General features: G+C 51.0%; 1 pseudogene; it reads left to right on the forward strand.

Moving 5' to 3' along the window:
• The window catches only part of LOC147118502 (uncharacterized), a 70,487-nt pseudogene that overhangs the window by 34,595 nt on the left and 13,627 nt on the right, over positions 1 to 22,265 (forward strand).

The following is a 22,265-nucleotide window of genomic DNA, read 5'->3' on the forward strand; positions in this document are numbered from 1 at the left end:
CTCGCCCTCTTTACCTGGTTCCCCTCCAAGGAGCACACTCGCCCTCTTCGCCTGGTTCTCCTCCAAGGAGGACACTCGCCCTCTTCACCTGGTTCCCCTCCAAGGAGGACACTCACCCTCTTTACCTGGTTCCCCTCCAAGGAGGACACACGCCCTCTTTACCTGGTTTCTCTCCAAGGAGGACACTCACCCTCTTTACCTGGTTCCCCTCCAAGGAGGACACTCGCCCTCTTTACCTGATTTCTCTCCAAGGAGGACACTCGCCCTCTTTACCTGGTTCCCCTCCAAGGAGGACACTCGCCCTCTTCACCTGGTTCCCCTCCAAGGAGGACACTCGCCCTCTTTACCTGGTTCCCCTCCAAGGAGGACACTCGCCCACTTTACCTGGTTCCCCTCCAAGGAGGACGCTCGCCCTGTTTACCTGGTTCCCCTCCAAGGAGGACACGCGCCCTCTTTGCCTGGTTCCCCTCCAAGGCGGACACTCGTCCTCTTTACCTGGTTTCTCTCCAAGGAGGACACTCTCCCTCTTTACTGGTTCCCCTCCAAGGAGGACACTCACCCTCTTTACCTGGTTCCCCTCCAAGGAGGACACTCACCCTCTTTGCCTGGTTCCTCTCCAAGGAGGACACTCGTCCTCTTTACCTGGTTCCCCTCCAGGGAGGACACTCGCCCTCTTTGCCTGGTTCCCCTCCAAGGAGGACACTCGCCCTCTTTACCTGGGTCCCCTCCATGGAGGACACTCGCCCTCTTTACCTGGTTTCCCTCCAAGGAGGACACTCGCCCTCTTTACCTCGTTCCCCTCCAAGGAGGACACTCGCCCTCTTTAGCTGGTTCCCCTCCAATGAAGGCACTCACCCTCTTTACCTGGTTCCCCTCCAAGGAGAACACTCGCCCTCTTTACTGGTTCCCCGCCAAGGAGGACACTCGCCCTCTTTACCTGGTTCCCCTCCAAGGAGGACACTCGCCCTCTTTACCTGGTTCCCCTCCAAGGAGGACACTCGCCCGCTTTACCTGGTTCCCCTGCAAGGAGGACACTCGCCCTCTCTACCTGGTTCCCCGCCAAGGAGGACACTCGTCCTCTTTACCTGGTTCCCCTCCGAGGAGGACACTCACCCTTTTTACCTGGTTCCTCTCCAAGAAGGACACTCGCCCTCTTTACGTGGTTCCTCTCCAAGGGGGACACTCGCCCTCTTTGCCTGGTTCCTCTCCAAGGAGGACACTCGCCCTCTTTACCTGGTTCCCCTCCAAGGAGGACACATGCCCTCTTTACCTGGTTCCCCTCCAAGAAGGACACTCGCCCTCTTTACCTGGTTCCTCTCCAAGGAGGACACTCGCCCTCTTTACCTGGTTCCTCTCCAAGGAGGACACTCGCCCTCTTCACCTGGTTCCCCTCCAAGGAGGACACTCGCCCTCTTTACCTGGTTCCCCTCCAAAGAGGACACTCGCCATCTTTGCCTGCTTCCTCTCCAAGGAGGACACTTGCCCTCCTTACCTGGTTCCCCTCCAAAGAGGACACTCGCCTTCTTCACCTGGTTCCCCTCTAAGGAGGACACTCACCCTCTTTACCTGGATCCCCTCCAAGGAGGACACTCGCCCTCTTTACCTGGTTCCCCTCCAAGGAGCACACTCGCCCTCTTCGCCTGGTTCCCCTCCAAGGAGGACACTCGCCCTCTTCACCTGGTTCCCCTCCAAGGAGGACACTCGCCCTCTTTACCTGGTTCCCCTCCAAGGACACACGCCCTCTTTACCTGGTTTCTATCCAAGGAGGACACACACCCTCTTTACCTGGTTCCCCTCCAAGGAGGACACTCGCCCTCTTTACCTGGTTCCCCGCCAAGGAGGACACTCGTCCTCTTTACCTGGTTCCCCTCCGAGGAGGACACTCACCCTTTTTACCTGGTTCCTCTCCAAGAAGGCCACTCGCCCTCTTTACGTTGTTCCTCTCCAAGGGGGACACTCGCCCTCTTTGCCTGGTTCCTCTCCAAGGAGGACACTTGCCCTCTTTACCTGGTTCCCCTCCAAGGAGGACACATGCCCTCTTTACCTGGTTCCCCTCCAAGGAGGACACTCACCCTCCTTACCTGGTTCCTCTCCAAGGATGACACTCGCCCTCTTTACCTGGTTCCTGTCCAAGGAGGACACTCGCCCTCTTTACCTGGTTCCTCTCCAAGGAGGACACTCGCCCTCTTTACCTGGTTCCTCTCCAAGGAGGACACTCGCCCTCTTCACCTGGTTCCCCTCCAAGGAGGACACTCGCCCTCTTTACCTGGTTCCCCTCCAAAGAGGACACTCGCCATCTTTGCCTGCTTCCTCTCCAAGGAGGACACTTGCCCTCCTTACCTGGTTCCCCTCCAAAGAGGACACTCGCCCTCTTCACCTGGTTCCCCTCTAAGGAGGACACTCACCCTCTTTACCTGGATCCCCTCCAAGGAGGATACTCGCCCTCTTTACCTGGTTCCCCTCCAAGGAGCACACTCGCCCTCTTCACCTGGTTCCCCTCCAAGGAGGACACTCGCCCTCTTCACCTGGTTCCCCTCCAAGGAGGACACTCGCCCTCTTTACCTGGTTCCCCTCCAAGGAGGACACACGCCCTCTTTACCTGGTTTCTCTCCAAGGAGGACACACACCCTCTTTACCTGGTTCCCCTCCAAGGAGGACACTCGCCCTCTTTACCTGGTTCCCCGCCAAGGAGGACACTCGTCCTCTTTACCTGGTTCCCCTCCGAGGAGGACACTCACCCTTTTTACCTGGTTCCTCTCCAAGAAGGACACTCGCCCTCTTTACGTGGTTCCTCTCCAAGGGGGACACTCGCCCTCTTTGCCTGGTTCCTCTCCAAGGAGGACACTTGCCCTTTTTACCTGGTTCCTCTCCAAGGAGGACACTCACCCTCCTTACCTGGTTCCTCTCCAAGGATGACACTCGCCCTCTTTACCTGGTTCCTCTCCAAGGAGGACACTCGTCCTCTTCACCTGGTTCCCCTCCAAGGAGGACACTCGCCCTCTTTACCTGGTTCCCCTCCAAAGAGGACACTCGCCATCTTTGCCTGGTTCCTCTCCAAGGAGGACACTCGCCCTCTTTACCTGCTTCCTCTCCAAGGAGGACACTTGCCCTCCTTACCTGGTTCCCCTCCAAAGAGGACACTCGCCCTCTTCACCTGGTTCCCCTCTAAGGAGGACACTCACCCTCTTTACCTGGATCCCCTCCAAGGAGGACACTCGCCCTCTTTACCTGGTTCCCCTCCAAGGAGCACACTCGCCCTCTTCGCCTGGTTCCCCTCCAAGGAGGACACTCGCCCTCTTCACCTGGTTCCCCTCCAAGGAGGACACTCGCCCTCTTTACCTGGTTTCTCTCCAAGGAGGACACACACCCTCTTTACCTGGTTCCCCTCCAAGGAGGACAGTCGCCCTCTTCACCTGGTTCCCCTCCAAGGAGGACACTCGCCCTCTTTACCTGGTTCCCCTCCAAGGAGGACACTCGCCCACTTTACCTGGTTCCCCTCCAAGGAGGACACTCGCCCTTTTTACCTGGTTCCCCTCCAAGGAGGACGCTCGCCCACTTTACCTGGTTCCCCTCCAAGGAGGACACTCGCCCTCTTTGCCTGGTTCCCCTCCAAGGAGGACACTCGTCCTCTTTACCTGGTTTCTCTCCAAGGAGGACACTTGCCCTCTTTGCTGGTTCCCCTCCAAGGAGGACACTTGCCCTCTTTACCTCGTTGCCCTCCAAGGAGGACACTCACCCTTTTTGCCTGGTTGCTCTCCAAGGAGGACACTCGTCCTCTTTACCTGGTTCCCCTCTAAGGAGGACACTCACCCTCTTTACCTGGATCCCCTCCAAGGAGGACACTCGCCCTCTTTACCTGGTTCCCCTCCAAGGAGCACACTCGCCCTCTTCGCCTGGTTCCCCTCCAAGGAGGACACTCGCCCTCTTCACCTGGTTCCCCTCCAAGGAGGACACTCGCCCTCTTTACCTGGTTTCTCTCCAAGGAGGACACACACCCTCTTTACCTGGTTCCCCTCCAAGGAGGACACTCGCCCTCTTTACCTGGTTTCTCTCCAAGGAGGACACTCGCCCTCTTTACCTGGTTCCCCTCCAAGGAGGACATTCGCCCTCTTCACCTGGTTCCCCTCCAAGGAGGACACTCGCCCTCTTTACCTGGTTCCCCTCCAAGGAGGACACTCGCCCACTTTACCTGGTTCCCCTCTAAGGAGGACATTCGCCCTCTTTACCTGGTTCCCCTCCAAGGAGGACGCTCGCCCACTTTACCTGGTTCCCCTCCAAGGAGGACACTCGCCCTCTTTGCCTGGTTCCCCTCCAAGGAGGACACTCGTCCTCTTTACCTGGTTTCTCTCCAAGGAGGACACTTGCCCTCTTTGCTGGTTCCCCTCCAAGGAGGACACTTGCCCTCTTTACCTCGTTGCCCTCCAAGGAGGACACTCACCCTTTTTGCCTGGTTGCTCTCCAAGGAGGACACTCGTCCTCTTTACCTGGTTCCCCTCCAGGGAGGACATTCGCCCTCTTTGCCTGGTTCCCCTCCAAGGAGGACACTCGCACTCTTTACCTGGGTCCCCTCCATGGAGGACACTCACCCTCTTTACCTCGTTCCCCTCCAAGGAGGACACTCGCCCTCTTTACCTGGTTCCCTCCAATGAGGGCACTCACCCTCTTTACCTGGTTCCCCTCCAAGGAGGACACTTGCCCTCTTTACTGGTTCCCCGCCAAGAAGGACACTCGCCCTCTTTACCTGGTTCCCCTCCAAGGAGGACACTTGCCCTCTTTACCTGGTTCCCCTCCAAGGAGGACACTCGCCCGCTTTACCTGGTTCCCCTCCAAAAAGGACACTCGCCCTCTTTACCTGTTCCTCTCCAAGGAGGACACTCGCCCTCTTTACCTAGTTCCCCTCCAAGGAGGACGCTCACCCTCTTTGCCTAGTTTCTCTCCAAGGAGGACACTCGCCCTCTTTACCTGGTTCCCCTCCAAGGAGGACACTTGCCCTCTTTATGTGGTTCCCCTCCAAGGAGGACACTCGCCCTCTCTGCCTGGTTCCCCTCCAAGGAGGACACTCACCCTCTTTGCCTGGTTCCCCTCCAAGGAGGACACTCACCCTCTTTACCTGCTTCCTCTCCAAGGAGGACACTCGCCCTCTTTACCTGGTTCCCCTCCAAGGAGCACACTCGCCCTCTTCACCTGGTTCCCCTCCAAGGAGGACACTCACCCTCTTTACCTGGTTCCCCTCCAAGGATGACACTCGCCCTCTTTACCTGGTTCCCCTCCAAGGAGCACACTCGCCCTCTTCGCCTGGTTCTCCTCCAAGGAGGACACTCGCCCTCTTCACCTGGTTCCCCTCCAAGGAGGACACTCACCCTCTTTACCTGGTTCCCCTCCAAGGAGGACACACGCCCTCTTTACCTGGTTTCTCTCCAAGGAGGACACTCACCCTCTTTACCTGGTTCCCCTCCAAGGAGGACACTCGCCCTCTTTACCTGATTTCTCTCCAAGGAGGACACTCGCCCTCTTTACCTGGTTCCCCTCCAAGGAGGACACTCGCCCTCTTCACCTGGTTCCCCTCCAAGGAGGACACTCGCCCTCTTTACCTGGTTCCCCTCCAAGGAGGACACTCGCCCACTTTACCTGGTTCCCCTCCAAGGAGGACGCTCGCCCTGTTTACCTGGTTCCCCTCCAAGGAGGACACGCGCCCTCTTTGCCTGGTTCCCCTCCAAGGCGGACACTCGTCCTCTTTACCTGGTTTCTCTCCAAGGAGGACACTCTCCCTCTTTACTGGTTCCCCTCCAAGGAGGACACTCACCCTCTTTACCTGGTTCCCCTCCAAGGAGGACACTCACCCTCTTTGCCTGGTTCCTCTCCAAGGAGGACACTCGTCCTCTTTACCTGGTTCCCCTCCAGGGAGGACACTCGCCCTCTTTGCCTGGTTCCCCTCCAAGGAGGACACTCGCCCTCTTTACCTGGGTCCCCTCCATGGAGGACACTCGCCCTCTTTACCTGGTTTCCCTCCAAGGAGGACACTCGCCCTCTTTACCTCGTTCCCCTCCAAGGAGGACACTCGCCCTCTTTACCTGGTTCCCCTCCAATGAAGGCACTCACCCTCTTTACCTGGTTCCCCTCCAAGGAGAACACTCGCCCTCTTTACTGGTTCCCCGCCAAGGAGGACACTCGCCCTCTTTACCTGGTTCCCCTCCAAGGAGGACACTCGCCCTCTTTACCTGGTTCCCCTCCAAGGAGGACACTCGCCCGCTTTACCTGGTTCCCCTCCAAGGAGGACACTCGCCCTCTTTACCTGTTCCTCTCCAAGGAGGACACTCGCCCTCTTTACCTAGTTCCCCTCCAAGGAGGACACTTGTTCTCTTTACGTGGTTCCCCTCCAAGGAGGACACTCGCCCTCTATGCCTGGTTCCCCTCCAAGGAGGACATTCACCCTCTTTGCCTGGTTCCCCTCCAAGGAGGACACTCACCCTCTTTACCTGGTTCCTCTCCAAGGAGGACACTCGCCCTCTTTACCTGGTTCCCCTCCAAGGAGGACACTCATCCTCTTTGGCTGGTTCCCCTCCAAGGAGGACACTCGCCCTCTTTACCTGGTTCCCCTCCAAGGAGGACACTCATCCTCTTTTCCTAGTTCGCCTCCAAGGAGGACAGTCGCTCCCTTTACCTGGTTCCCCTCCAAGGAGGTCACTCGTCCTCTTTACCTCGTTCGACTCCAAGGAGGTCACTCGCTCTCTTTACCTGGTTCCCCTCCAAGCAGGACACTCGCCCTCTTTACCTGGTTCCCCTCCAAGGAGGACACTCGCCCTTTTTGCCTGGTTCCCCTCCAAAGAGGACACTCGCCCTCTTTGCCTGGTTCCCCTCCAAGGAGGACACTCGCCCTCTTTACCTGGATCCCCTCCAAGGAGGACACTCGCCCTCTTTACCTGGTTCCCCTCCAAGGAGGACACTCGCCCTCTTTGCCTGGTTCCCCTCCAAGGAGGACACTCGCCCTCTTTACCTGGTTCCCCTCCAAGGAGCTCACTCGCCCTCTTTACCTGGTTCCCCTCCAAGGAGGACACTCGCCCTCTTTGCCTGGTTCCTCTCCAAGGAGGACAGTCACCTCAGTCCATCGCCACCACTCGCCCTGCACATGCTCAGAGCACAGTTCAGTGATGAGCCGGTGCACTAGGATCGGGTTGTCATTAATGGGGCCCATTCTGCCGCGTCACAAGTTCCGGGTAAAGAATTGAAACCCTGAATTGGTGAAGAGAAAATTCATTTTTTTGTCGTCCGATTGTGATTGGGCCATTTCTCACCACCAGTGACACCAGACGAGAGCAAAACCCATTAAGGCAAATGCCCCAGTGCCCCACAGATATTAAATGAACAATAACCGGTTACTTGGGTTTATAAACAGAGGAATAGAATATAAAAGCAAAGAGATGATGCTGGAACTTCATAAATCACAGGTTAGGCCTCAGCTGGAGTGTTGTGGACAATTCTGGGCCCCTCACTTGAGGAAAGGTGTAAAGGCCTTAGAAAGGGCCCAGAGGAGGTTTACCAGGATGTTACCCGGGATGAGGGACTTCAGTTCTGAGGAGAGGTTGGAAAAGTTCGGACTGTCCTCCTTGGAACAGAGAAGGTTCAGAGGTGACTTAATAGAGGTTTTAAGATGGTGAGAGATTTTGATGGAATAAATAGGGAAAGAAACATTCCCTCTGGTGAGTGGGTCAATAACTGGAGGTCAAAGATTCAAAAATACTGTCAAAGGATCTAGAGGAGAGATGAGGAGAAATGTTTCCACTCAGAGAGTTGTGGGGATCGGGAACGCTCGACCTGAAAAGATGGTGGAAGCTGATTCCGTTCATAATTGTAAAGCAGAGTTGGACGGGAACTGGAGCAACTGACAGGGTTACGGACAAAAAGTGAGGATGTGAGACTAAACACGACGACTCTTTCAAAGAGCCGGCACAGGCACGACGGGCCGAATGGCCTCCTTCTGTGGTGTAAGTTTCTATGAATCTATTCTATGAATAATAATAACTGTACAATACAGCGACACTCACAAATAATAATTCAATCACAATGTGATTGTGAGGATCGATTATCGCCCCTTTAACATGAGGTGCCCACCGGTCGAGGAAGGTATCAAGTGAACCGGTGGACACCGCCTGCTCCCTCTCCAGGGCCACCCGGGCAGGGACAAGACCACGGGAGAGAGGCAGGCAGCCAGAGTGACCCCCCCCCCATGGGCCCCACCCATCCTGGGCCTACAAATTGCTGTTTTCGCCAGGCCCAACAGCAGGTCCAGGAGAAGATCCTCCGACTTACCCACCCCCCTCCGCACCGGGCGGGCAGAGATTAGGAGCGTGGGGCTAAAGTGTAACCAAGAGTTGAGGAGCAGCCCCTTCAGGTAACTATACAGGGGCTACAACCTCTCACACTGAATATATACACAGCCCGTGGACTGTTAGGTCCCTTACAGTCAGAATCAGGGGAATTTATAATGGGAAACAAGGAAATGGCAGACCAATTAAATACATACTTTGGTTCCATCTTCACAAAGGAGGACACACATAACCTCCCAGAGATGCCGGGGAACATAGGGTCTGATGAAAGGGTGGAACTGAAAGAAATCAGTATTTGTAGGAAAATGGTGTTAGGAAAATTGATGGGACTGAAGGCCAATAAATCCCCAGGGCCTGATGGTCTACATCCCAGGGTGCTTAAGGAAGTGGCCCTAGAGATAGTAGATGCATTACTGGTCATCTTCCAGAACTCGATAGACTCTGGAACGGTACCCATTGATTGGAGGGTAGCTAATGTTACCCCACTATTCAAAAAAGGTGGTAGAGAAAAAGGGGAATTATAGACCAGTAAGCCTGACATCGGTAGTGGGGAAAATGCTAGAGTCCATTATAAAAGATGTAATAGCAGAGCACTTGGAAAGTGACAGGATCAGACAAAGTCAACATGGATTTGTAAAAGGTAAATCATGCTTGACTAATCTACTGGAATTTTTTGAGGATGTAACTGGTAAAATAGATAAGGGAGAACCACTGGATGTGGTGTATTTGGACTTTCAGAAGGCTTTCGATAAGGTCCCGCATAAGAGATTAGCGTGCAAAGTTAAGGCACATGGGATTGGGGGCAAGGTATTGACTTGGATAGAGAACTGGTTGGCGGACAGAAAGCAAAGAGTTGGAATAAACGGGTCATTTTCCGAGTGGCAGGCAGTGACAAGTGGGTTACCGCAAGGATCGGTCCTAGGACCCCAGCTGTTCACAATATATATTAATGATCTGGACGAGGGAATTGGATGTAATATCTCCAAATTTGCAGATGACACAAAGCTGGGTGGGAGGGTAAGCTGCGAGGAGGATGTCGGGAAACTCCAGTACGATTTGGACAGGTTGGGTGATTGGGCAAAAACATGGCAAATGCACTATAATGTGGATAAATGTGAGGTTATCCACTTTGGTGGCAAAAACAGGAAGGCAAATTATTATTTGAATGGCAATAGATTGGGAGAAGGGGAAGTGCAAAGAGAGCTGGGTGTCCTTGTGCACCAGTCGCTGAAGGTAAGCATGCAGGTGCAGCAGGCGGTTAAGAAGGCAAATGGTATGTTGGCCTTCGTAGCAAGAGGGTTTGAGTACAGGAACAAGGATGTCTTGCTACAGTTGTACAGGGCCTTGGTGAGACCACACCTTGAGTATTGTGTGCAGTTTTAGTCGTCTTATCTGAGGAAGGACGTTCTTGCCATGGAGGGAGTGCAGCGAAGATTCATCAGGCTGATAGCTGGGATGGCAGGAATGACGTATGAGGAGAGATTGTGTTGATTGGGTTCATACTCACTGGAGTTTAGAAGATTGAGAGGGGATCTCATCAAAACCTATAAAATTCTGTCAGGTCTGGACAGACTAGATGCAGGAAGGATGTTTCTGATGGCCGGGGAGTCCAGAACCAGGGGTCATAGTCTAAGGATAAGGGGTAAGCCATTTAGGACTGAAATGAGGAGGAATTTCTTCACCCAGAGAGTGGTGAACCTGTGGAATTCTCTGCCACAGAGGGTGGTGGAGGCCAGTTCATTAAATATATTCAAGAAAGAGTTGGATATATTCCTTGAGGCTAAAGGGATCAAGGGATATGGGGAAAAGGCAGGGACAGGGTACTGAATTTGGATGATCAGCCATGATCAGATTGAAAGGCGGAGCAGGCTCGAGGGGCCGAATGGCCTACTCCTGCTCCTATCTTCTATGTTTATATGTTTCCTCTAGGCCGCAGAAACCACATCTGGCCTTGGAGTCCGGAAAGGTCCTCCCACAGTGCTGTTAGGGAGGGTTCCGGGGATAGGGTGGGATATGTGTTGGTGTAGGGGTTACGGGGATCGGGTGGGATATGTGTCGGTGCAGGCTCGATGGGCCGAAATGGCCTCTATCTGCACTGTGTGGTTTCTGTGATTTCTGTTTCTGTGAAAACTGTTGCACACGTCTCCACTCCAGATCCCCAATGGTGCAGGGAAGGACCCCCGCGTAGAGAGCCCTCCATTGGGGAACCTCGCCTCCGCCGGACAGCAAGATGACCCGCCAGTCTGATTGAGATTTTCTTTTAGATTCGTTCCTGGGATGTGGGCATCACTGGCAAGGCCAGCATTTATTACCCATCCCTAATTGCCCTTGAGAAGGTGGTGGTGAGCCGCCTTCTTGAACCGCAGCAGTCCGTGTGGTGAAGGTCCTCCCACAGTGCTGTTAGGGAGGGAGTTCCAGGATTTTGACCCAGCGACGATGAAGGAGCAGCGATATATTTCGAAGGATTGTGTGTCACTTGGAGGGGAACCTGGAGGTGGTGGTGCTCCCATGCGCCTGCTGCCTTTGTCCTTCAGGTGGTAGAGGTCGCGGATTTTGGAGGTGCTGCCGAAGAAGCCTTGGCGAGTTGCCGCAGTGCATCTTGTAGAGGGTACACACTGCAGCCACGGTACACCGGTGGTGGAGGGAGTGAATGTTTAAGGTGGTGGACGGGGTGCCAATCAAGCGGGCTGCTTTGTCCTGGATGGTGTCAAGCTTCTTGAGTGTTGTTAGAGCTGCATTCATCCAGGCAAGTGGAGAGTATTTCCATCACACTCCTGACTTGTGCCTTGTAGATGGTGGAAAGGCTTTGGGGAGTCAAGAGGTGAGACACTCGTCACAGAATACCCAGCCTCTGATCTGCTCTTGTTGCCACAGTATTTATGTGGCTGGTCCAGTTAAGTTTCTGGTCAATGGTGACCCCCAGGATGTTGATGGTCGGGGATTCGGCGATGGTAATGCCATTGAATGACAAGGGGCGGTGGTTAGACTCTCACTTGTTGGAGATAGTCATTGCCTGGCACTTGTGTTGCATGAATGTTACCTGCTACTTATCAGCCCAAGCCTGAATGTCATCCAGGTCGTGTTGCATGCGGGCATGGACTGCTTCATTATCTGAGGAGTTGCAAATGGAACTGAACACTGTGCAGTCATCAGCAAACAACCTCACTTCTGACCTTATAGAGTCATAGAGTCATAGAGTAATACAGCACGGATAGAGGCCCTTCGGCCCATCGTGTCCATGCCGGCCATCAAGCCCTGTCTAATCTAATCCCATATTCCAGCATTTGGCCCGTAGCCTTGTATGCTATGGCATTTCAAATGCTCATCCAAATGCTTCTTAAATTTTGTGAGGGTTTCTGCCTCCACAACCCTTTCAGGCAGTGAGTTCCAGACTCCAACCACCCTCTGGGTGAAAAAGTTCTTTCTCAAATCCCCTCTAAACCTCCCGCCCTTTACCTTGAATCTATGCCCCCTAGTTATTGACCCCTCTACTAAGGGGAAAAGCTCCTCAGCATCCATCCTATCTATGCCCCTCACAATTTTGTACACCTCAATCATGTCCCCCCTCAGCCTCCTCTGCTCCAAGGAAAACAAACCCAATCTGCCCAGTCTCTCTTCATAGCTGAAGCGCTCCAGCCCTGGTAACATCCTGGTGAACCTCCTCTGCACCCTCTCTAACGCGATCACATCTTTCCTGTAGTGTGGCGACCAGAACTGCACACAGTATTCCAGCTGTGGCCTAACCAGTGTTTTATACAGCTCCATCATAACCTCCTTGCTCTTATATTCTATGCCTCGGCTAATGAAGGCAAGTATCCCATATGCCTTTTTTACCACCTTATCCACCTGTTCCGCCGCCTTCAGGGATCTGTGTACCTGCACACCCAGATCCCTCTGACTCTCCGTCTTGCCTAGGGTCTTTCCCTTCATTGTGTATTCCCTTGCCTTGTTAGACCCCCCAAAGTGCATCACCTCGCACTTTTCCGGGTTAAATTCCATTTGCCACTGTTCCGCCCATCTGACCAACCCATCTATATCGTTCTGCAGACTGAGGCTACCCTCCTCGCTATTTACCACCCTACCAATTTTAGTATCATCCGCGAATTTACTGATCATACCCTTTACATTCATATCCAAGTCATTAATGTAGACCACAAACAGCAAGGGACCCAGCACCGATCCCTGTGGTACCCCACTGGCCACAGGTTTCCAGTCACAAAAACAACCTTCGACCATCACCCTCTGCCTTCTGCCACTAAGCCAGTTTTGTATCCAATGTGCCAAGGCACCCTGGATTCCATGGGCTCTTACCTTCTTGACCAGTCTCCTGTGCGGGACTTTATCGAAGGCCTTACTGAAATCCATGTATACCACATCCACTGCGTTACCCTCATCCACACACCTAGTCACCCCCTCAAAAAATTCAATCAAATTAGTCAGACATGATCTTCCCTTGACAAAGCCATGTTGACTATCCCTGATTAATCCTTGCCTCTCCAAGTGGAGACAAATTTTGTCCCTCAGGATTTTTTCCAGTAATTTTCCTACCACTGATGTTAGGCTCACTGGCCTGTAGTTCCCCGGTTTTTCCCTACTACCCTTCTTGAATAATGGTACTACATTAGCGGTTCTCCAGTCCTCTGGCACATCCCCTGTGGCCAGAGAGGTCCTGAATATATGTGTTAGAGCCCCCGCAATCTCCTCCTTTGCCTCACACAGCAGCCTGGGGTACATTTCATCCGGGCCTGGGGATTTATCCATTTTTAGGCCAGCTAAAACCGCCAATACCTCCTCCCTCTCGATGTTAATATGTTCGAGCATATCACAGTCCCCCCGCCCTATTTCTATGTCTACATCGTCCTTCTCCATAGTGAAAACAGATGCAAAAAATTCATTGAGAACCCCTCCTACATCTTCCGGCTCCACACACAGATTGCCACTTTTGTCCCTAATGGGCCCTATTTTTTCCCTAGTTATCCTTTTACCCTTAATATACTTATAAAACATCTTCGGATTTTCCTTTATTTTGCTCGCCAGTGTTATTTCATGGCCCCTCCTTGATCTCCTAATTTCTTTTTTAAGTATCCCCCTGCACTTTTTGTACTCCTCTAGGGCTTCCTCCGTCTTTAGCCTTTTGTATCTACCAAAAGCCCTCCTTTTTTTCCTAATCCATTCCCGTATATCCCCTGACATCCACGGTTCCCTGTGGTTTTTGGAACCACTCTTGACATTTATGGGAACATGTTGCCCTTGTATGATCTCAATCTCCCTTCTGAAAGCCTCCCATTGCTCCGATGCGGATTTTCCTACAAGTAGCTGATCCCAGTCCATTTTGGCCAGATCCTGCCTTATCCTATTAAAATCGGCCTTCCCCCAATTTAGAACCTTTATTTCCGGCCCATCCCTGTCCTTTTCCATGACCACCTTAAATCTTACCATATTATGGTCACTATCACCAAAGTGCTCACCTACTAGCACTTTTTCCACTTGGCCGGCCACATTCCCTAGAATTAGGTCCAGTACCGCCCCCTCTCTTGTAGGACTTTCTACATGCTGGCTCAAAAAGCTCTCCTGGATGCACTTTAAGAATTCTACACCCTCTGAGCCTTTCACACTTTGACTATCCCAGTTAATATTGGGGAAGTTGAAATCCCCCATTATTATTACCCTATTATTTGCACATTTCTCTGAGATTTGCCTACATATCTGTTCCTCTATTTCCCCCTGACTGTTTGGAGGCCTATAGTACACTCCCAGCAAAGTGCTTGCCCCCTTTTTGTTTTTAAGCTCCACCCATATGGCCTCATTAGAGGACCCTGCTAATATATCATCCCTCCTTACTGCAGTAATTGACTCCTTAATTAATATTGCGACACCCCCTCCTCTTATACCTCCCCCTCTGTCTCGCCTGAAGATTCTGTACCCCGGAATATTGAGCTGCCAGTCTTGCCCCTCCCTCAACCATGTCTCCGGTGATAGCAACAATATCATACTCCCATGTGTTTATCAACACCTTCAGTTCATCCACCTTATTTGCAAGACTCCTTGCATTAAAATAGATGCCATCCAGCCTTGCCCTTATATATTTGCCCTGTCTACCAAGCTGACTTGTTTTTTCCTCCATAATTGGCAGCACATCCCCCCCTATTTCAGCTTCCCTCTGTATCCCATCCCCCTGCCAAGTTAGTTTAAACCCCCCCCGACAGTGCTAGCAAACCTCCCCGCAAGGATATTTGTCCCGCTCTGGTTCAGGTGCAACCCGTCCGACTTGTACAAGTCCCACCTTTCCCAGAAGCAGGCCCAGTGATCCAGGAAAGTAAAACCCTCCCCCCTACACCAACTCTTTAGCCACGCATTCATCTGCTCTATCCTCCCATTCCTATACTTACTAGCACGTGGCACTGGGAGTAATCCAGAGATTACACCCTTTGAGGTCCTGCCCTTTAATCTGTTACCTAGCTCCCTAAATTCTTGATGCAGGACCTCATCCCTCTTTTTACCTATGTCGTTGGTACCAATGTGGACCACGACCACTGGCTGTTCACCCTCCCCCTCCAGAATGCCCTGCAGCCGCTCAGTGACATCCTTGACCCTGGCACCAGGGAGGCAACAAACCATCCTGGAGTCACGTTTGCGGCTTATGATGGAGGGAAGATCATTGATGAAGTTGCTGAAGATGGTTGGGCCTAGGACACTGCCCTGCAATATTGGGCATTAAACAAAATTAATAAATAAATTATACAGAAACCTTAGTGCCCGGGTCCTCAGCCCTGGTGCAAAGGACGTTTGTGTTATGTCCGTGTATAATGAGACACAGACTGCGGAGAACGGTACAAACGATGTTTACACAACGTGGCTCAGACTGCAACTGAACTGTACAGATTACTACACAGCATTATATACAGGTGTGGTCACTGTCGGTACTACAGTATACATGAGCTGTAAAAAGTAGTTCCCCCCTTAAAGGTACATACATTACAATTCCTCCCCTTTTAGATTAACAGTACCATAACACTCATTTAACAATTAAATATCAAACTAATTACAATTAACACTTTTAACATGCAACATTAGCTGAAAATAGTCTATTTATAAATTCAGTCTTTGGGGAGGCTTCCTGATCCTTTCTGGATAGCGCCTTTCCCGAGTGTCTTGCTCTTGGTGCGGAGGCGATTCTGGCCCCCTGTCGTCGGTTGGTTCATCAGCTTCCGATGCTACTGTTTCTGGGGTAGATGCGACCTGTACATCGGGTTCATCACCAGGTACGTATGGGCGAGGCATGGGGTTGACTTGTTCCTGTGACTCTAGGATCTGGTCAGCATGGCGTCTCACGATGCTCTCCCCAACGTCCACTGTGTACATTAGTGGGCCCTGCCGTGTGCATATCGTTCCTGGCTGCCATTTTTCTGTTCGGTAGTCGCGGGCCAAGACTGGTTGCCCTACATTGAAGCTCCTTGTTGGCTTCTCATGGATGTGCTGGAATTGCTTACTCTCAACATCTCTTCGTACGTTTGGTCTGAGCAAATCCAGGCGAGATCTTAACCTTCGGTTAGAGAACATCATGGCTGGGGCCTGGTTGGTGACTGCATGTGTCGCATTCCGGTAGGCGAACAGGAAATTATCCACCTTGTGTAGCAGCGGAATGTTGTCATTGTACATAGCTTTTATTGCCTTCTTAAAGGTTTGTACGAACCTCTCAGCCAATCCATTTGTGGCTGGATGATACGGGGCGGATGTGTAATGCCTTACCCCATTCTTTTTCAAGAACCTCCAGAACTCTTCGGACACAAACTGTGGTCCGTTGTCGGAGCAAATCTGTTCTGGCAAGCCATTCCTGGCAAAAATGGTCCGTAGGACTGCAATAGTTTTCTCCGTGATGGTGGAGGACATTTTGATGACCTCAGGCCATTTCGAGTGCGCATCCACGGCTATTAAAAACATTGAGTCCATGAATGGACCAGCAAAATCAATATGCACCCGTTGCCATGGAGATGAGGGCTACTCCCATGGGTGTAGAGGGGCCTGTGGTGGTGCATTTTGGGCTCTCTGGCATCCTGAGCAGCTCTTGGTCAGGTCCTCGATTTGTGTATCGATTCCCGGCCACCACACATAAGCCCTGGCTAGGCTTTTCATTTTTACCCCTCCCAGATGACCCTCATGAAGCTCATTGAGCACTCTATCCCTTAACTTGGGTGGAATTACCACTCGGGATCCACACATCAAGGTCCTCCGGCACACTGACAGCTGTTCTCTCCTTGTCGAGAATGCTGGCAAAAGTGAGTCGCCATGTGCTGGCCATCCCTTCACCGTCAAATCATATACCCGAGACAGTGTCGGGTCATTTCGGGTTTCCTTTTCGATACAAGCGTTAGTTACTGGTAGGTATTCAGCTATAATCAAATGGAATATTTCGACAGGATCCACTGCTGGTGCTTCCTCCGCAGTAGGCAGTGGCAGGCGTGATAGCCCATCAGCATTTCCATGCTGTTTCGTGCCCTTATATTCAATCTCATAGTGGTGCACCCCTAGAAAAAGTGACCATCTTTGTAGTTGTTGCGCAGTCATCACCGGAACGCCCTTCTTTGGATTAAAAATGGAGACAAGAGGCTGGTGATCAGTCAGCAAGGTGAATTTCTGCCCGTGCAGATAGTGATTGAACTTTTTCACTCCCCACACTAGGCTGAGGGCCTCCCTGTCAATCTGGGCGTAGTTACGCTCAGCTGAGGTTAGTGATCATGACGCAAAGGCTATTGGCCTCTCTGAGCCGTCTGAGAATTTGTGCGACAGCACCGCTCCAATGCCGTAGGGTGACGCATCACATGCCAACCGAATTGGTAATGCTGGGTTGTAATGGGCCAATACCTCTTTCGATGCGATTAGTGTTTTGCTCTTCTGGAAAGCTCATCCACATTCGTCACTCCACTTCCATGGCACCCCAGTTTTCAGTAGGGTGTTCAGTGGGTGTAGTATTGTAGACAAATTTGGCAAGAACTTATGGTAGTAGTTTACCAGCCCGAGGAACGATCTCAGTTGTGACACATTTTCCGGTGCTGGAGCCTTGACTACTGCCTCAATCTTCTCTGGGGGCTTATGTAACCCCTCTTTATTGATAACGAGGCCACAATACGAGATTTGTTTTCTAAAAAACTCGCATTTGGGGCGGTTAGCTCGGAGCCCATATTCCTGCAATCTAGTGAGCATCTGCTCCAGGTTGGCAAGGTGATCACTGTCATTTTCGCCCGTGACCAGGATGTCGTCCAAATAACACTGGGTCCCTGGGATCCCTTGCAGGACTTGTTCCATTGCCCTCTGCCAAATAGCCGGAGCTGATGCTACCCCGAATACCAGCCGGTTGTATTGGTAGAGACCTTTATCGTTGTTGATTGTGAGGTATTTTTTTGATGCTTCTTCTACCTCCATTTGCAGATACGCCTGGGCCAGATCAACCTTAGTGAAGCGTTTCCCTCCAGATAGCGAGGCAAAAATATCTTCAATCTGCGGAAGTGGATATTGTACGGTGTGAAGGACCGGGTTCACTGTTACCTTAAAGTCCCCACAGATGCGAACCTTCTTTGGTTCCTCAGGCGTGCTGCTCAACGACTTTTTCATCACAGGGACGATGGGTGTAGCCCACTCGCTCCAGTCTACCTTGGACAGTACACCTGAACGTTCCAGACTCTCCAGCTCTGCTTCGATGGCTGGGCGGATCGCATAAGGTCTTGCCTTAAAAAATTTTGGGCTTGCGTTTTCTTCAATTTTAATCGTCGCTGTCATGCCTTTTAGTGTTCCGAGTCCTTGCTGGAACACTTCTTTCGCGTCAGTTAGGATCTTTGACAGTCGTCCAGGTGTGACGTCGTCATCCTTTTTGTCAGCCACAGTCAGTGCCTGTATGGAATGCCAATCCAGTTGTATTTTCCGGATCCATTCACGTCCCAGTAATGGTGGTCCTCCAACTTGCAATACATACAGGTCTAGTTTTGGTGTTTCCTTACCGTTATATATAACGGTCACCCTTATTTTTCCTTTGGGGTAGACCTTTTGCCCCGTGTACATCTTCAAAATAATTTTTGTGTCTCTCAAGGGCATGTGTGAGAATAGCCGCTCGTAGTCCCATCAGTTTATGACTGTTAGGGCTGATCCTGTGTCCAATTCCATCTTTACCTGGACTCCTGCTATCTCGAGAGTGACCCAAATGGTTCGGTGATCCTCCGTTGTGATCACATTATGTAGTTTCAGACAATTCAGTTCCCTGCTTTCGGAGTCGTTATCACTCTTTGGTCGTCTGAACTATTCTCCGTCATCTTATGTACCTTCTGGTACTTTCCTTTGGTAGGTTTCTTATTGCTGGTTTTCTTTCCCGACCTGCAGACTTGTGCTATGTGTCCTACTTTTCCACACTGTCTGCACACTTTGTCTTTGAACCAGCAATCATTCTGGTCGTGTGTTGTTCTGCCGCAGCGATAGCACTTCTCTGTTCCATATGACATGTAGTTTGTGCCATATTCTTGCGGTCTCTGTTGTATCTCTGCAGCGCCCCATGCTGCTGCTTCATATGATACCGCAATGCTGAATGCCTTTTCCAGCATAAGGTCCTTTTCAGCTAAAAGCCTTTTCTGGGTTCCTTCACTTTGGAGCCCACACACAAACTTATCCCTTAAGGTATCTGCCAGTCCCGCTCCAAACTGGCAGTGTTTCGATAGTTTGCGCAGTTCTGTTAAATAATCAGCATTGCTTTCATCCTTATGCTGGTTCCGTTTGTGAAACTTGAATCTTTCTGCTATGAGCAACGGTGTGGGGTTTAAATGTTCCTTTAGTATCATTACTATGTCTTCAAAACTCTTTTCCATTGGCTTCGTTGGGGTTACTAGATTTTGCAATAAACCATACGTCTTTGCGCCCATTAAATTCAACAATACCGACGCTTTCTTGTCATCTGACACCCCATTTGCCTTGCAGTACACCTCTATTCGTTCGACATATGCAGTCCAATCTTCGACTTCATTGTCAAATGCGGTGATACTGCCACTCTTCGGCATTTTGGGTGTGGTTTAAAATGGCGTCTCCCAACGGCTTAAAATGGCGTCTCCCACGCTTTCCTTCCTCCCCCGCTGCTGCCGACGCCGCTCCCGGCGATTCTCGTGGCAATGGCGGCGCCCTGTAGGTTTCGCGCGCTTCTCTCTCCGACGCTGCTCGGCCCCTGAACATCGGCTGCGCCCTGTGCGCTCTGCCCTCTCTCTCTCCCCCGTCGACACTGCTCGGCCCTTTGCTGTGCCACTCGGTCGGTCTCTAGCCCGCCGCTGTCCGGGAAGGGTCTGCGCACTACCTGTTGCCAGCCCGTTTCACTGGACCACCTCGACTGGAAAGCCAAGCCTGGCTCTCGACAGCCTCCCCCGCAATTCTCGAGTCTCTGCTGGATGACTGGGCGGTTGCCCGTGGTCGACGCCCGAGTCTCTGGCCTTGACCTCCAATCCACTGATCTCCAGGAATGAATCCCCGGGAGGAGATGCAGAGTTGCAGGTCGGTTCAAACCTGTCTCATCGCCAATGTTACGTCCATGTATAATGAGACACAGACTGCGGAGAACGGTTCAAACGATGTTTACTCAACGTGGCTCAGACTGCAACTGAACTGTACAGATTACTATTCAGCGTTATATACAGATGTGGTCACTGCCGGTACTACAGTATACATGAGCTGTACAAAGTAGTTCCCCCCTTAAAGGTACATACATTACAATTAGCCTCCACTTTTCCATTACTAACTCACACCTCAGGCCCCGCCCAGTCTGGTTTAATTGCTGAATGTTTTCTAACTGTGATTTCTAATTCGAGTTCAGGCCTGTCATTCTGATGGAAACATACAAGGCCTTATTTTTTTGTCTGACTTATCTGGGAAGTTTTTAATGGCTTTAATAAACTGGCAAAAATATTTTTTTAAGGTGAAAAATGCAACTAGCAATGCCTCAAAACACACGGGACGGAGAAATCCAATAGCCCCTGCCACAGGACTCGATATCCACCACTGGTGCACTGTGTCTGTAATATGTACGGTCTACAAGATGACCACGGTCAGGCCGTGTGGAGTCAAAGGTCAGGCTGTGTGGAGTCAAGGGCCAGGCAGTAGAATGGATGGAAAGATGGCAACAAACTTCGCTTAACTCCAACCATCTGATTTCTATTTTACATAAGAACATAAGAATCAGGAGCAGGAGTGGGCCATACGGCCCCTCGAGCCTGCTCCACCATTCAATAAGATTATGGCTGATCTTCTACCTCATCTCCACTTTCCTGCCCTATCCCCATATCCGTTGATTCTTCTGGAGCCCAAATATCGAACTATCTCAGCCTTGAATATACTCAATGACTGACCATCCACAACACTTTGGGGCAGAGAATTACAAAGATTTACAACCCTCTGAGTGAAGACATTTCTCCTGATCTCCATCTTAAAAGGCCGAACCTCTTATCCTGAGACTACGGCCCCAAGTTCTAGACTCTCCAGCCAGGGGAAACAGCCACTCAGCATCTACCCTGTCAATCCCCCTCAGAATCTTATATGTTTCAATGAGATCACCGCTCATTCTTCTAAACTCCAGAGAGTATAGGCCCATTCTACACAATCTCTCATCATAGGACAGCCCTCTCATCACAGGGATCAATCTAGTGAACCTTTGTTGCACCGCCTCTAAGGCAGGTATGTCCTTCCTTAAATAAGGAGACCAAAACTGTGCACAGTACACCAGGTGTGGTCTCACCAAGGCCCTGTACAATTGTAGCAAGACTTCCTTACTCTTGTACTCCAATCCTCTAGCAAGAAAGGCCAACATGCCATTTGCCTTCTTAATTGCTTGCTGTACCCGCATGCTAACTCTCTCTGTTTCTTGTATGAGGACACCTAAATCTCTCTGGACACCAACCATTTTAAAAATATTCTATTTTTCTGTTCGTCCTACCAAAGTGAATAACCTCACATTTCCCCACATTATACTCCATCTGCCACCTTACTGCCCACTCACTCAGTCTATCTATATCCCTTTGCAGACTCTTTGTGTTCTCCTCACAGCTTACTGTCCCACCTAGCTTTGTATCAGCAGCAAACTTGGATACATTACACTCGGTCCCTTCATCTAGGCCATTAATATAAATTGTAAATAGCTGAGGCACTGATCCTTACAGCGCCCCACTAGTTACAGCCTGCCAATCTGAAAATGACCCATTTATCCCAACTCTCTTTTCCATCTGTTAACCAATCCTTTATCCATGCCAATACATTACCTCCAACTCCATGAGCCCTAATCTTGCTTAACAACCTCTTATGTGGCACCTTATCGATGCCTTGCAGAAATCCAAATATACTACATCCACTGGTTCCCCTTTATCTACCCTGCTAGTTACATCCTCAAAAAACTCAAATAAATTCGTCAAACACAATTTACCTTTCATAAAACCATGTTGACTCTGCCTAAGCATATTATGATTTTCTAAGTGCCCTGATACCACTTCCTTAATATTGGATTCCAGCATTTTCCTGACGACTGATGTCAGGCTAACTGGCCTGTAGTTCCCTGTTTTCTCTCCCTCCTTTCTTGAATACATTTACTACCTTACAATCCGCTGGGACCATTCCTGAATCTAGGGAAGTTTGGAAGATCACAACTAATGCATCCACTATCTCTGCAGCCTCCTCTTTTAGAACCCTAGGATGTAGGCCGTCAGGTCCAGGGGATTTGTCAGCTTTTAGTCCTATTAATTTCTCAAGTATTTTTTTCTCTACTGATATTAATTACTTTAAGTTCCTCGCTCTCAGTAGCCCCTTGGTTCCCCACTATTTTTGGTTTACTTTTTGTGTCTTCTACTGTGAAGACAGATACAAAAAAGGTGTTTAAAGTCTCTGCCATTTCCTTGTTCCCCAATATAATTTCTCCTGTCTCAGCCTCTAATG

This window comes from Somniosus microcephalus, chromosome 4, assembly GCF_052327205.1.
Source record: "Somniosus microcephalus isolate GS21.2 chromosome 4, FLI_Smic_1.0, whole genome shotgun sequence".
In the NCBI taxonomy this organism is placed as follows: domain Eukaryota; kingdom Metazoa; phylum Chordata; class Chondrichthyes; order Squaliformes; family Somniosidae; genus Somniosus; species Somniosus microcephalus.